General features: G+C 38.6%; 1 protein-coding gene across 1 annotated transcript in view; it reads right to left on the reverse strand.

The window, feature by feature from the left end:
• Positions 1 to 17,580, reverse strand: part of LOC101289367 (sodium channel protein type 3 subunit alpha) — a 113,212-nt gene that overhangs the window by 86,712 nt on the left and 8,920 nt on the right. The window contains exon 2 of the mRNA XM_004283601.3: positions 6,728 to 6,918. The gene's annotated coding sequence lies outside the window, so the exon portion shown is untranslated. The remainder of the gene's footprint in view (positions 1 to 6,727; positions 6,919 to 17,580) is intronic.

Here is a 17,580-nt window from a genome sequence, read left to right on the forward strand (position 1 = left end):
TTCAGGATTCCTTAATACTCCTAAAATTATAGAAGACCTCAAAGAGCTTTTGTTTAAGGGGAGGCTTATCTATCCATGTTTACTGTATTAAGAATTAAAATAGAAAATTAAAAAACATGCTTTAATTAACTTAATAACAAGCCCTTGTATGTTTACATATAAAACAGATTTTTAATGAAAATAACTTATTATCCCAAAGGAAAAGAATTGAGTAGAAGAATGAACTTGTTTTACATTTGGGCAAATCCCTTTCCTGTCTGGCTTAATGAAATACACCTAGATTCTCACATCCTCTTCAGGGTTCCATCTGTTGAGATTTGTTGTTTTGATTCAAGTACAAGATGAAAATCCTCCCGGGACTTCCCTGTTGGCACAGTGGTTAAGAATCCGCCTGCCAAACCTGGGCTTCCAGTGGTTTGGTTTTTGTTATTTTGTAATTTTGTTCTTGTTTTTCTTCTACTGTTCAGCTCTGTTTCAGATAATTGCAGTTGATACATTTCTTTGTTCTTTAAATCTTAGATTGAGAACTATTTAAATATTTCTTGCTAGAAAATGGGAATTCAAAATTAAGAACAATCTTGAAGTTAAGAATTTGATATTTTAAACTGTTACCTTTATGTTGTATTCAGCTAAATGCAGTTATTCTTTTTTTTTAAATTTTTATTCTTTTTTAAAAACAGATTTTTAAATTAATTAATTAATTAATTTATTGGCTGCGTTGGGTCTTCCGTTGCTGTGTACGGGCTTTCTCTAGTTGCAGCGAGTGGGGGCTACTCTTCGTTATGGTGTGAGGGCTTCTCATTGTGGTGGCTTCTCTTGTTGCGGAGCACAGGCTCTAGGTGCACAGGCTTCAGTAGTTGTGGCATACGGGCTTCCATAGTTGTGGCTTGAGGGCTGTAGAGCGCAGGCTCAGTAGTTGTGGCACATGGGTTTAGTTGCTCCACAGCATGTAGGATCTTCCCGGACCACGGCTCAGACCCATGTCCTCTGCATTGGCAGGTGGATCCTTAACCATTGCACCACCAGGGAAGCCCAATGCAGTTATTCTTAAGAGCTCATATATACAAAGCAAAAAGTTGCAGAGTATAAAATTAAATTCATGGCATTTTAGAAATTACCTGGAGTATTGACTCCCACTGCTTGTTTCTATGATAAATAAAACTCAAGAAACACACACACACACACACACACACACACACACACACACACACACACAGAATCCGCCTGCCAATGCAGGGGACACGGGTTTGATCCCTGGGCCAGATAGATCCCACATGCTGTGGAGCAACTAAGCCCATGTGCCACAACTACTGAGCCTGTGCTCTAGAGCCTGTGAGCCACAACTACTGAGCCCATGCACCGCAACTACTGAAGCCCTTGCATTCTAGGTCCTGTGCTCTGCAACAAGGGAACCACCACAATGAGAAGCCCGTGCACTGCATCAAAAAGTAGCCCCTGCTCGCTGCAACTAGAGGAAGCCTGTGGGCAGCAACGAAGACCCAACACAGCCAAAAATAAATAAAATTTTAAAATAAAATAAATTTTTTTTTAAAGAAAGGAGAAAATCCTCTCACATATATGTAACTGGAAAATAGGGAATATTTTAATTTCTTTATCAGACAATTGGGATTATTATTCTTTGATAAATACCAAAACTCTACAAATGGTACTCTCTTAAATTAGTTTCAATGTGGAATCAGAAACCATATCAGTGAACTTTTGATTGATCTTGCCCTTTGGATGGATTTTGTACCATCATGCAGGGATCATTTGGGAAATATCAGCACATTATTATGCAGATTTTTCAAGTTTTGACAAATTTTATTATATAACATTCAAAAATCACATTTGTTAATATCACCATTGATCTCTTGAGAAAAGTCATAATGTATTGGGAGACTGTCAAGCTCCCAGTGTCAGATAAAAGTTTTCCAAAATTCCAATTTCCACTTGAAAGCTCCAATTTTAACATTGGCAACAAATGCTGTCATTTGCTTTCCCTGAAATGACAAGTTTTTCCTTTGTTCATTTTTGAGAAAATATCTGCCAGATACCCAAGTCTGAATAACCATAGTTTGTCAGTTCTTTCTTTCAAGTGAAAATGGGGTTCCATGAAAAAAAAAGTGGTATTCGGCTCCTGACACAATCACACAAGTGCTTTTCCTTGAGACAACCACGGTGCTCAGTATGCAGAAGAAATGCTTTATGTAGTCTTTCCCTATCGTCATACAGAATATTAAAAATATGTGTTCTTTAGGGTCAAGATTTAATAAAGTTAATAATATTTACTGCTTCATCAAAGATGTTCTTACGTGAACTGGTATTTTTTTCTTACTGAAAGTGTTTGGTGGTGAAGAAAACAAGGACTCCTCCTTCAGTATGACGCCACTGCCTTGATTCCCACTCAGGCATTAGCAGTTTTACCCCCTGACTATAGCACTGTCAATGCAAATGTCAGAACAGCGAAGAAAAGGCAAATGACACCTTGGTATTGTTAAGAAAATAGTTTCTACCTCAGAGACCCTCTGAAAGGGACTCAGGAATACCGCATTGTCTGCAAACCACCCTTTGAGAACAGCTTCCTTAAAAGGAAGCAGATGGACACCAGTGGTCTAAAGCAGAGGGCAAGAGAATTTGACTATAGCTTTATTATTTAAGGGCATGGACTTGGCAATTAGGACTGCATTCAAGTCCTGGCTCTGCTACATTCTAGCAGTGTGACCTTGGATAATTTTTTTTATCCTTTATAATCTTCAGGTTCCCAATCTACATAGTGAAGATAATGATAGCAATGATAGCACATACTTCATAGAGTTAATGTGACCTTTAAATGAGAAAATGCATCTAAAGGTGAGCAGGTGCCTGGAAAATAGTAGGCAGTCAATAAGTTAGAGAGAAAACAAACCATGGCCCGAGGACTGTACTCAAGGCACCATTAGGAAGAGAAGACCAATAAGATTTTGTGATGATTTGATAGGGTGAAGAAGAGTTATGGGGTTAAGTTCATTTCCAGATTTCTGGTTTAAGCCACAGATTTAACCCAACGGAGACATGGAGAAGGTTTATAGGGCACAATAATGAATTATGCTTGAGTTTTATTTAGTTTCAGATGCCTGTGAGACAACTGGATGTGTAATTAAAATATGGGTCTGAGACTCAAGAAAGCTGCCTGGGTGGGGAAAATGTTGATTAAGCACTCACCAGTTGAAACTGAAGAATATGCAGTACATTATTTAGGAAAAAATCGGAAGATGAAGAGCAGGACTCTTGTGACTACCAATTTTAAGGAGAGGGAACACAGAGGATATTAGACAATGGAATTAGAAGAGTTATATGGATGCCAAAAGAGGAATTTCCAAGATGCTAATTAAAAGGCATGCATTAGATTTGACAATTAGTCGAACTTCCTGCCTTTAAAATAAATGAGGAACAGGCACAGAGAAGCAAAGTAATCTTCACTGAAGTGTCTATTGACAAACACAAATTGTTGCTCTGAGGCAACACATTTTCCACACAGTCTGTTCTTTATGGATTTTTCCTACTGTTGTTGACATTTTTTTATCTTGAATCTTACTATTGTGGGATTTGATATTAAAGATCTAAGCTGTATATTAATAACTACAGAAAAATTGATTCGTATACCTCAGTTCAGTTTTCCAGGCTCACATATCTGTATGCTATGATACTAACATAAGCTGCTGTATGCTATGATACTAACATAAGCTGCTATATGAAACCAACAAATGAAATGAATACAAAACTAATAATTGTTAATGAATCAGAATCTAAGAAAAGTGGCACAGTAAATATTTGGGATATGCAGTGGCATTATTGCGGCAAAGACAAAGTATTTTTTCCATTAGTCATTTAGCCCGTGAATTCTCGTCTTGCCTGATTTTCCAGAACAGAAGACAGTATGTTGAATTGTATTGGTTTATAGCCTGTTAGTATCAATAGTCTCTCTCTCTGTAGGGATTTTTATAATTATGTTACAGACAAAATCAATTAATTCTGGTCTGTTCCCATGAAAAGAAAATTATGTCAGAGGCAGTAAGTTTGCCATCTTCAAAGATAGAAAGTTGCTCTGTGTCATGCAACTTGGGAGATCAGGGGGAAAAATAAACATCCAAATGTATTTTCATGTTCTTGATGACAAGGGAGGGAGTTGTCAGGGAAAGACTGGGTCCATTACTAAGGAAAGGATGCTGTCTATGTTTTCTTGGTATCAACAAGAGACTATTATAGGAAGGGTATAATCTAGAAGACAAAGTGGACCAATTAACTACTGTCCTACTGAAGAAAGTTATTAATTTTTTCCAAAGGAATTTTCGTTTAGGGCTAATGATTGTCTAGTATTTGCTATATATCCTCAGGTAGCATGTGTGACCAAGAGCATATTTTATCAAAGGCATACACACAGCATTCAGTACATTATAATAATAAACACTGGACACTCGCCAAGGCAGAATAAAATATTATTTTCCATGTTTTAAAAGAGTTTTGAAATAATACTTTGTTGGTGTGCCTACCGAACCAGGTGGCTTTGAGGATTAAATAATACTAATAGATAAACATCTGTTGAATGATTACTATGTCTCAGACACTCTGTCATTTAATTTATGCACAGTAACTCATTTTTTTCCTTTTTTCTTTTTTTTTTTTTTTGGTGTAGTACGCGGGCCTCTCACTGCTGCTGCCTCTCCCGTCGTGGAGCACAGGCTCCGGATGCGCAGGCTCAGCGGCCATGGCCCACGGGCCCAGCTGCTCCGCTGCATGTGGGATCTTCCCGGACCGGGGCACGAACCCGTGTCCCCTGCATTGGCAGGTGGACTCTCAACCACTGCGCCACCAGGGAAGCCCCACACTAACTCATTTAATTGTCATTTTAACCTTATGAGATTAGTACTATTATTATTATTCCCATTTTACAGATCAAAAGACCTAGGTGCAGGTAGGTTAGATAACTTGTTCAAGTTACAAAAGTAATAAGTAGTCAGGATTTGAACCCAGATAGTTTAGGAAAAGCTGGGCCCCAAGCCTGCAAAATGAGAAGAATTTTAGTTCATGTTTTCAGAAATGGAAATTAGGATGAGTCTGCTACCTTATTAGGAGGTTATTATGTATAGAGCCCCATGTTAGGAACAGGGTGGTGCAGCCTAAGAAATATAGCAATATAGTCCTCACCTTTGTTTTAAAGTAGAATACAAAACAAGCAGGAATGAATTAATAAAACCACCATCTAATAGATACCTGCTTACATGTATGTTAAGCATTTTGGAATTATTTAAAGGTAAATTAAATGCTTAGGCTAGCTTCTTCTTCTGTGTAATGTACCTCTTGTTCTTAGTGTGATGTCAAGGAATTCAGTATTACTATTGGTTTGGACAAACCTACTGAGAAAGTAACTGTAGTATGGATATCACTATGCCATGGCCAAATACAAATGAAATGTAGGCTTTCTCTACCATTGTTCCTTTCCTGTTAGCTTAACACATGATTGTCTATACACAAATATAATTATTGATTTACTAACTGTTTAATAAAAAAAACTATTTTTGCCTTTCTCTAATGTCATGCCTCTGAAAAAAATAGCTGAGTGTGAAAGCACAAGTCATCTCTGTCTTCAGAACAATTTTTGTCTTGGAAATAATAATCATCTTCTAGGAGATGAAGTTCCCTGTGACTTTATCTTTATCAGACAGCTATAAGCTTAGAGAGACAACTGCTCACTAATAACAACAATTAAGCCAACGTTGTAATAGATATATCAGCATCATTGGTTTCATCAGCTCCTGAGTTTTTCTACTGTATGTTTGCAAACTGAAGCAGATTTTGTGTTCATCTCCCCAGTGACCATTCCACTTTGACACCTTCTCCAAGCCCCTTGCCAATCATTGGTTAAGGATTAGGCACTTGGTGCAATTCTGGCTAATAAAAGATGAGGGGAAGTCTGCCAAGTGGGTGTTTGTAAAAGATTTCTTCACTCAAAAGAAAGAGACCGAGGAGGAGACAGAATTCTCTGTCCCCTGGACCTTAGCATCAGGGTATGATACATGGCACTACTGTAGGCACTTACAACCAGAATGGATGCCATTGTGAGGGCAAAGCTGACAGACTTTGGGTGGCAGGTCACAGAGACAGATCTACCCCTGGTCTCTTGATGGATCACTCAGCTCTTGGACCCAAACAACCTGTGCACTGCTTGTTATGTTCAATAAACATCCTTCTTGACTTAGATAATTTTAGAGAGCTTTTTTAGTTAATTGCAGCTGATACACCAAATAAATAAACACTCCTCAATAGGTTCAAAAATTTGGCCAGTCCAGAAGCCAGCTTATAATCAACTTCTGACCACATGTTTTGTTGTCCTGTATCCTATACAGAGAGGTGAACTATGGAACCAATTACCACATAAATATAATAAAATTCAAGTAAATACCGTCCTAGGTAATACACAGGATGAATGTCTCTTTTGAAAGAAAAATAAATAAAAAGCTGGGTTAGTTTCTCTTTCTTACATCAATAGCCTTTATCGTCATTCCACTCCCTGAGGTCATCTCTGCCATGTCTCTAAGTGTTTTTCTCTTTGGAGGAACAAACTAGCAAAGAGGCAGGAAATCACTCTTCTACCTTCTTTTTGTCCTGAAACTGCTACCGCTGTTAGCTAATAAAGATTTTAGTTTACCTTCCACAAACACAGATTTATACCCATTAGCAGATTAGGTACCTTAGATAGTCACAGCACCTTTTTCTGGAAAAGCTCCAGGCCGCTTCTGGGAATTATCTCATTTGTTCTTACACTAGTCTTACAAGAGATTCTTTTTATTCCAGTAAGCCACTCTACCGCAAGTCCTTGACAGGTATCTCATCCCTGATGAATTCTGATGTGGCTTGACATCAGCTTTCTTGCTCCATGATCTGTGTAGAAAGAGAACACAGGTGAAGTGAGCCCAGCATCTTTGGCATTTGGATTGATGTGAGTGCTCTGGTTCTAGGTCTGGGTTTTTGTATTTTGTTTACTTACAGTCCTAGATCAAGGAAGCAGGATTGACACAAAACAGGTTGTTTGACCCGTGTGAGAAGCATGCCCTTGTGTGCTCAAGGAAGGATGGAGCCTGGAGCCACTGTCAGTATCCTAGGGTGGGCATGGGGCTCACTATCCGTCGTTGACAGCCCTGATTCAATCACCCCTTCTGAAGCCAGGCTGGAGCTCTAGAGCATCTTCCTGTTCTTCACCTCCTACTTCCTTCCTTCCTCTCCCCTCTTTACTTCCCCTTTGTTTCTTTTCTTCAAATACCAGAAAGGTCGAAGAGGTAGACCAGTGGAGCATGTGGTCCACATGGATGTTGTGGGTTATTATTCCAGTTCCTTTTCAGCTCCTTTTCCTCTCCACCTAAAACCCCATTTGATTGGCTGACTAAGATAAGACCAATAAACTTTATTCAGTGGCTTCTAAGAATAAATTTTAGATAAGCAGGGGTGAAAACAACAGCATGTTAAACCTAGGCATAATATCTGATGTCATATTCCTTCCAGCTATAACCATTAGCAATGGCTAAGCCCAGTTAAACCAGGATTTTTAAAAGGACAATATATGTAATTTTTAAATCAGCAATCGATATTTTAAAAAATATTTCAGTTCACTTATACAAAGCTTACGAGTCAAACTGGTCTGAATCCTCACTAACAAATCTCCTTTTACAATTTACTATGACAAAAAACCATTAAATGTCACCTTTTTATTTAATGCACAGTCTTCTACCATCTTTGTTTTCAGATGAGAACTCATTCCTAAGCTACCAATCTTTAATCTGTCATCAGAGTGATCTTTCTAAAACATACATTTTACCCTTATTAAAATTTGTCAGTGGTTCTCAGTGACTTATCACTTTAGCAAAGTGTGCCGGTGCCTTTATGATCTGGCCTCTGCCTCTCCTCTCTTACCTTTCACTTGGTAACAACACAGACCTGGCTCTGCCACTTGCTAGCTGTTTGACATTGAACGTGTTACCTAACCAATCCAATTTTTAGTTTCCCATCTGTTAATGGAGATTATAATACACAGTGAAAGAGGGTTGTTGTTAGAATTAAATGATCTCCCGCGCACACACACATGCATGTAAAGTCACTTGTACAATAGCTGGTATAAAGTAGGTATTTCATAAAAGCTGGAGGTTTTAGTAGTAATAGAAGTAGCAATAATAGTAATAATAGTATTATAGCTATTATTACATTAATAATACCCATCAGACAGATCCGTGCATCAGAGCTTGAACCATTAAATTGTTAAATAAATTTATAGTCCTTAAATAAATGTTAGTTCCCTCTACTTTACAGCCACAGCTTAATAAATGCTACTTCGCCCCTTCACAGCACATAAATAACTGGGTTTTAAATACCGTGATCTCCAGCCTGACATATAATGAGCGTGACGTTAAATAACCAAAATAGCAATTTAGATATTCCAAAGTATTTGCAGTCTTTTCTCTGAGGACAAGGAGGGGAGTGAGGTAAGGAGGGCTGAATATCAAAGAGGAACTAAGAAATTAAGGAGGAACAGAAGAGTGGAGTTTGAGAAAGCTTGCCAGCTTGAGTTCTCTTTCTTTAACCTTCCCTTATGAAAATCACTGATTCATGGATCAGAGAAAATATATCTCATGGCCTGGGCTCCAAATGCGAGAGATTTTTTCAGTCTCAAGTACCCATGGGAAATAGTGATTTCAGCTCCAATTTAGGCCTCATACTGTAAGTTGTATTATGTCCTAATAAGATCTCTATCTCACTCATCTTTCAAAGTAGACCATGGCTTATAGATTAATCGTAAGATAAAATTGGACTACATGAGTTAAGAGGAGAATGAGGACTCTTTAAATCAGTTCTGAACTTCAGTGAGCATAAGAATCATTTGGACTACTTGTTAAAGTTGCAGATTTCTGGGTTCAACCTCTGGAGATTCTGAAAAAGTTGGTCTAGGGCAAGGCCCAGGGAACTACATTTTAATCTAGCTCCTTAAATGAATTTGGTGGAGATGGCACATGGATTACAAGTTAAGAAGTTTGTATGGAAGGAAAAGAGTAGAGATTACTATGAATATGAGATGGTCACTTTATACAGTTGAGGCTGGCATTTAGCGCTCTTGTTCCCAGTAGGTAAGAAAAAGTGGAAGCACACTGGGTCACATGTATTTGATTTTATTTTAGGAAACAAAACCAAAAACAATTCTTAAAGGCTATGTATAAAAAGACAAACTTTCTCTGAGAACTAAACTGAGGGAAGTTTTGTTATCATAAGGGACACTAGGTAACATGCTTAGCAGATGTCTTAAATTTAATTTCACAGAAGACCCATACAAGGTTTAATCAAATAAGACTTCTACTGATGGCTAAAATTAGTTAAGCTCAGTGAATTCCATTTAGATGGTGATGAGATAAGATGATTCAGAAACTATACTTTCAGATTATTTAATACGAGTATTGGACCTGGAGATCCCCCCAAAATGGATAGCCTACCTTTGAAATTACCTTAATAGAATTTTAGCAGTTTGGAAATTAAGGGGAAGTTCTTTATACCACAAATGAGGAAGTGCTTGTTCAAAGAGTGTAATAGAAGCTTTACTCTGAAAAGGGTAGGTGTCACCAGCTGAGGAACTTTGGACAAAGTTGGTTTAATTTTATTAACTCATTTCTATTTTTACTATTAATAATTTTAATACTAATGCCAACAAATGTGTTTTGTAGAGATAAGTTTATTTATATTTCCTTTTGTGTTAGTTTATCCTAACAATTGATTTATCATTTAATATCTTTAAAGTCCAGTGTTTATTTAATTTTTGTCTTACTCTAGCTCCATTGTTTTTAACCATTATTTTGCCTCTTTAGTTTCTCCTTTAGCTACTTTTGGCCACTTATGCCATTTTCTTTCCTTTCAATCCATTTTATCTTCCTTTATGCTGATGTGATGTACCTGCTTCAGAATTTTCCAGATAAAAACCATTTCTGGCAGGCATTAGGCTGTGAAATTCTGGGACTCAGCTCTTTGTGCAAGGGTTGAAGCAAATCCAAAGCCGCTCACTGAGTAGCTCACAGATTTTGCCAGCAGGTCCCTGGCAGCGTTTCCCCATGGGGAAAGGGCAGCCTTCCATCTGGATGGGATCGCTGGTTGGCCCTTCAATGTCTGTAATAGCCCTATCCTACCAGCTGCTCATTTGGTGTTAAGTCTTGAGACTCTTATCAAGGAAATAACTTCACATGGTCAAATCACCAAGATATTGTGAAGTGAAAAACTGGAAATTTGTCTAGGAAGCAAAACCATGCATCTACTTCTCTGTGTACTCCAGAGATTCTCCTGGAGCAAATTTGACCATTAGAAGACTAAATGGGGGTCTAGGTTAGGTTAACTTAATAGCTGGGATTTCTTACTTTGAGTTGTATTAAATTCATTTCTGCCTTACTCTAAAAATGTTGAGCTCAGAGCTAAATGTACATTCTAAAACAGTAACTTCATTAATGCACAATCTTTAACAGGTTTATCATCTACACTTTCTCCATTTTCCTTGTCTTCAACTGCCTAGTGCATGTGGATTTTGAAAAAATAATATACCACTTTACTTAACTTTTTTATAAAGAGATGGAATATAATAAATAAAAGTTAAATTTCTCTAAATACATGATTTAAAAGATTTATTTGTTCTTAATCATGAGTCTATGCTTCTTATAAACAAATCATTTTTCTCAAGGTCTATACTTAATTTTACAATGAAAATAAATGTTAAACACTGAGCTTGGAAGCTCAGTACCCCAAAATTGAAAAGGATCTTTCAGGCCATCTAGTTTTCACCATTAGAGTTTATAGCAGTGGTCCTCAAAATTTAGCATCAGAATCACCTGTAGGGCTTTTATTAAAACACAGCTTGCCAGGCCCCACCCCAGAGCTGCTGATTCTGTAGATATGGGTGAAGCCCCAAATTCTGCGTTTCTAGTAAGTGCACAGAGGATGCTGATGATGCTGGCCCAGGAATCACATTTTGACAATGACTGGCTTGTAGACTCCAGAAGTGCTTTTTTTGTTTGTTTTGAAGTTAGAAACATATATACCAGTCATACTGCTCTCATTTTTATGATTTCTCAGCGATGACAGTCATAGCTTCTTCAGTGTCATTTGTTCATTTGTTTAATGTCCTGTGGTGTAATTCTTCTGAACCTGGAACCTTGAAATGATTTATGGCAGTATTTCACAGAAGCCTGCAATAGCTTCCTAACCATCTCCCTGCTTCCAGCCTGATTCCCACATAGCCTATTTTCACCCAGCAGTCAGAGTGATTTGGGAAAAACAGAAAGCAAATCAAGTTATTCCTCCGTGCAGGAACCTATAGGAGCCACCCAGAGAAAAAGCCAAACTCCTTACAATTGCCTCTCAGACCTTATGATATGGCGTTCCAGTTACCTAGCTGAACTCATCTCGTGCTCTCCTCCTTTCTCACTCCTCCCTAGCCAAATTGGCTTCTGGCTGTCCTCTGCACCTACCAAACACACATATACTGTTCCCTCTCCCATGAGTGTTCTTTCCTCTAGATGGCCTAACTTTCTCATTTCTTCAAGTCTTGGTCAAAAGTTTACCTTTTCAAAGAGACCTACTGTGCTTCCCCTCCAGCTGCTTATCCCACTTTATTGTTTCTAAAGCACTTATCACCTTATTATGTACTATGTAATTTACTTACTTATAATGTTTATTGTTCATTTTCTATTTCTCCTGGGTAGAACATAAGACTTACAGGGGCTGGAATATTTGCCTTTTTTGGTCCATTTTGTTCACCAATGAATCCCAAGTGCTTAGAACAGTGCATATAGCACATACTGGGTGCTCAACAGACATTTTCTGAATAAATGAATTATTTAATTTTAGTTTATCAAAAAGATTTAACCTTTTTACTTAGACTTACTATTTAGAAGTTCAGCCTACAAGTACTCTTTAGAAAGTCTTGTATTCTATTTAAGGCAGTATATATATATATATTTTTTTTTTTTTTTTGCGGTACGTGGGCCTCTCACTGTTGTGGCCTCTCCCGTTGCGGAGCACAGGCTCTGGACACACAGGCTCAGCAGCCATGGCTCACGGGCCCAGCCGCTCCGCGGCATGTGGGATCCTCCCAGACCGGGACACAAACCCATGTCCCCTGCATCGGCAGGCGGACTCTCAACCACTGTGCCACCAGGGAAGCCCAAGGCAGCATATTTTATAACAGCAAAGTCTGGGAAAAAACTGAAGTATCTACTAATAGGGGATTGGTTAGGTAAATAAAGTAACTCAGTTTTGTATCATACAGCCATGAAGATGATAACACATAAAAGAACAACAAAAGCTAAATTCTCTATAGGTACAATATTTCTGAATTATGTTGTCCTATTTAACCTAGACCAAAATATATATATTCAGGTCCTGTTTACCTCAAAGATAATTGACTAAGTAAGCTAAGTTTACCAGACTCTCTTTAAAACAAAGCAAATTGAGGACTGAATGTTTTACTCAAAGAATTTCCCATTTCAGAATATCTTAGAGAAGTAATAGTGGTGATAATAGAGGACACGGACTAAGCACTTGCTCCGTGCCAGGCACTGATTAGCTCATTTTATCTTCACAATAACCCTATGAGATAATGGTGATTATTGTCCTCATTGTGTAGGTAAGGAAATAATAGGGTTCAGAGAGGAGAGGTAACATGTCCAAGGTCACATGGCTGGTAAATCATGCCACCAAATCCAGTGTCTTTTTTTCTTTAGAAAAAGTAATAATCAGAGACTCTCTCTAAAAAGTATTTTACTAATCTGCTTCTCCAGCTTCATCTTACATGTATGCTCCTCCGTAGTCAAACTGATCTAGTTGCCATTCCCTGAAAGCCCCCAGTCTCTGGCCTCTGGCTTTCAAAAACATTCCCTCTTCCTGAAATATCATTCACCTCCAAAGAACACATGCAGATGGCCAACAAACACATGAAAAGATGCTCAACATCACCAGTTATTAGAGAAATGCAAATCAAAACTACAATGAGGTATCACCTCACACCAGTTAGAATGGCCATCATGAAAAAATCTACAAACAATAAATCCTGGAGAGGGTGTGGAGAAAAGGGAACCCTCTTGCACTGTTGGTGGGACTGTAAATTGATACAGCCACTATGGAGAACAGTATGGAGGTTCCTTAAACAACTAAAAATAGAACTACCATATGACGCAGCAATCCCACTACCGGGCACATACCCTGAGAAAACCATAATTCAAAAAGACACATGCACTCCAATGTTCATTGCAGCACTATTTATGGGTTGGCCAAAACGTTCATTTGGGTTTTTCCATAAGATGCTAAGGAAAAACCCAAACGAACTTTTTGGCCAACCCAATGCAATAGTCAGGACATGGAAGCAACCTAAATGTCCATCAACAGATGAATGGATAAAGAAGATGTGTTACATATATATGATGAAATATTACTCAGCTGTAAAAAGGAACAAAATTGTGTCATTGGCAGAGACGTGGATGGACCTAGAGACTGTCATACAGAGTGAAATGTCAGAAAGCGAAAAACAAATATATATTAACGCATATATGTGGAATTTAGAAAAATGGTAAAGATGATCTTATTTGCAAAGCAGAAATAGAGACACAGACATAGACAACAAATGTATGGATAACAAGGGGGAAGGGGGGGTGGGATGAATTGGGAGATTGGGATTGACATATATACACTACCATGTGTAAAGTAGATAGCTATTGAGAACCTACTGTATAGCACAGGGAACTCTACTCAGTGTTCTATGGTGACTTAAAAGGGAAGGAAATCCAAAACAGAGGGGATATATGTATACGTATGGCTGATTCACTTTGCTGTACAGCAGAAAGTGACACAGCAGTGTAAAACAACTATACTCCAATTAAAAAAAAAAAATCCTACCTATACTCCAAGGCTCATCATACCCAAATTCTGAGTCAGAAGTGATTTTGCCTTCCTCTGAACTCCAACAACATGCACATATTGCTTTAAGAATTCATATAATAATTATAATATTCTGGCTTCTGCTTTTATTAAAGATGTGTCTTATTGCTTCTACATTTTAAATTCCTTGAGGATAAGGATTTTTTTGCTTACCTACCATAGTAAGCAGGACATTATTAGATATCTCTTGAATATAATTACCTAAAACAAATTCTGCAAATACCCTGTCCAATGTGGTAGCCCTGGTCACATGTAATAATTGAGCACTAAAAATGTCGCTAGTGCCAAATCAGAAATAATATTTTGGGTATATTGGCTTAAAAAAAAGCATTAGTGGGCTTCCCCAGTGGTGCAGTGGTTAAGAATCCACCTGCCAATGCAGGGGTCACGGGTTCGAACCCTGATCTGGGAAGATCCCACATGCCGTGGAGCAACTAAGCCCGTGCACCACAAGTACTGAGCCTGCGCTCTAGAGCCCACGAGACACAACTGCTGAAGCCCGCTCTCCTAGAGCCCGTGCTCCGCAACAAGAGAAGCCACTGCAATGAGAAGCCCATGCACTGCAATGAAGAGTAGCCCCCGCTTGCCGCAACAAAAAGAAAGCCCGAGCGCAGCAACGAAGACCCAACACAGCCAAAAATAAATAAATAAATTTATTTGAAAAAAAAGCATTAGGAACATTAATTTCACTTGTTTCTTTGTCTTTTTTTATGTTAGCATCTAGAAATTTTCAAAGTATATATGTGTCTCATTATATTTATATTGGCTACTGCTTGTCTAGTGTATGCCTTTCCCCTATTCCTTCACCCTCCACCAGGTGATCAAACCCATAAACAAATGCGTGAATTAAGAAAGGGGGCAAATCCCTCGTTGTGAGATGCTCTAAAAGGGAGGGGCAGGCTCTCTCTGGATTGACAATTTTCCTGTTTTACTTGGTCAGATTTTGTTATTAATTCCTAGGATTTGGGGCTGAGAAACAAATGTGAGCATTGTGTGTGTGTGTGTGTGTGTGTGTGTGTAATGCATGCACGTGTTTCAGGAGCAGAAACCACATTTAAATCAGAATATAACCAGAATTATAGGAAGCCTTCTATTTTGAAGTAAATTGGCATCATGGAAAATAGAAAGCAAAGTTCTCAGCCCAATAAACAATCCTTGATCCATATTCCTATCGTAACATCAGTTTTGCTTCAGCCATTATAGAGAGCCCTCTGAGTTGCCCTCAGCCACGTCTCTCCTACTGCTTGCTGGTGACTTGTGCTTTAGCCAATTTCTTTCCAAGCAACCACAGACTGTTTATTTACTGTAATCAAAATGACAGTGCACTGTTTTCACAACAGAGTGTTAAGAGTTGATTGCCCTTTTCACTTGGCAACCTCAGGGAACTCGAGGTACAACTTGCATTACTTCAAAATGGTGGTGCTTACTTCACATGTTACCTGTACTCCTTTGAGGCTTAAAATACAGAGGATTGAGCTTTATCTAGCCTGGAGCAGGGAAGCTGTAAAATCTGCTCTCAGATTAGTGCTAGTGGTAAACTCCACTGGAGCACAGACTGATTTAGGTGGGGCTGCAGTTCGGCTGTCACGTGATTCTTCACCAGCCAGAGCCCAGCCACCTGAGTGGCTTCTCTGTTAAGCATTTTCCCTCGCTAGATGGTTATAATGCTGTGGAGTCTGATTGCCCTGAAGTGGTGCTGCAGAAGACAGTGTAATATAATGGAAAAGCATGCCCTGCCCCATCTTTTTAGAAAAAAGCTTTAATGAAAAGATAAGGAAGAGAGGGAGGAAAATAGAAAGAGGGGAATGTACCTGCGATTCAGGTAACCTGTTTTCTAGGCTTATCTTTGACATAACTTGCTGTGACATATTGAACACTCAGTGTCTTTGGTGTTGAGTGTCCACATCTGTTATAGAGAGGGAGTGGAGGAAAGTGACTAGTTGATTTGTAGTGCCTCTTTTATCTCAGAAGCGCAGGGACTCTGCACTCAGTGTATTCCAACATTCATCCCTTCTGAGAGACAATGATCTAAGGGTATAGCAGTCGCCTTATACTCTGAACAAAAAGGGTCATTGAATATTGGACTAGTGATGTAACTGGAGTTGGCTGTGTTATACCTATTAAAGTCTGCCTTCATATTCAGAATACTTCAGTGAACTATGTGCTTGCTCAAATTTAAACTATGTTTTTTGATGAGTCAACACTATGAATGGCTTGAGAAGAGCATAGCCAGAGAGGTGGTTTCTGAAAAGAACTATCCCTTGAATCCTTTCTAGCTTTAGATATTCAATTCTGTATACATGATTTCTTCATGAAATTGGTAATATCAAAAATCTTCTCATCTGAGAAATTCTATACAAATAATAATTTTTTTAAAAATGACAAAACTTGAAGTCTAGTTTTTAGTGAAATATGACCAGTCACTAAAGAAACTGAAAATATCGTCCCTAGGATCTGAATTCAGGACTCAGAGAGTCTATGTTTTTCCTTCAGCCATTTAGCACATCACTGGCACCAAAATAGAGCAGGGGCCTGTGTGTACTGCCCTGATTTAGGTGTAGATGTGTGCCACTTATTGCAGCGGGAACACACAGTGAAGGGTCTCTGCATGGAAAGGTAGGAGGGATGCTGTTCGGTGCTCAATTCTTTTGAGGCTAAAGGAAAGACAAAATGCCACAGGTAAGAGAAAATTACATTTGATGCAAAACTTTATTTCTGACAGATTGCAGCAACCAATATGCTAATTAGAGAAAAGACAGGCATAGCCTATCTGGCCCTTCCCAGGATGGAGGATCTAGCAAGTAAGACCACGGCTAGAGAGGGCAGCAATCATGAGGAGAAAAGTAAGAGCTGAATAGAGAAGATGCTGGGAAGGACAGAACTAGAATTTGTGGCATTTCTACAATGTTCCATGTGTGCAACCTGAACTAACTCCTCAAGGACAGGGATAATTTAGGATTCTGATCAAATTGCCTGTGCAAAGTTGAGCACTGAATTCAGTTATTCTTCAATTGTCTTTTCCCTTTTAAAAACACTTAATAGACTTTTTTTTTTTTTTTTTTTTTGCGGTACTCGGGCCTCTCACTGTTGTGGCCTCTCGTGTTGCGGAGCACAGGCTCCGGACGCGCAGGCTCAGCGGCCATGGCTCACGGGCCCAGCCGCTCCGCGGCACATGGGATCCTCCCGGACCGGGGCACGAACCCGTGTCCCCTGCATCGGCAGATGGACTCTCAACCACTGCGCCACCAGGGAAGCCCCAATAGACTTTATTTTTGTAGGGCATTTCTAGGTTTACCAAAAAATTGATTAGAAAGTTTAAAGACATAGAAAACAAACTTATAGTTGCCAAAGGGGAAAGGGGAGGGAGGGATAAATTTAGGAGTTTGCAGACACAAACTACTATATATAAAATAGATAAACTAACAAAGTCCTACTGTATAGCACAGGGAACTATATTCAATATCTTGTAATAATCTAAAATGGAAAAGAATATGAAAAAATATATATGCATTCATACATATATATATATAAATGAGTTACTTTGCTGTACACCAGAAACTAACGCAACATTGTAAATCAACTATACTTCAATTT

This window comes from Orcinus orca, chromosome 7 (genome assembly GCF_937001465.1).
Source record: "Orcinus orca chromosome 7, mOrcOrc1.1, whole genome shotgun sequence".
NCBI classification, from domain to species: Eukaryota; Metazoa; Chordata; class Mammalia; order Artiodactyla; family Delphinidae; genus Orcinus; species Orcinus orca.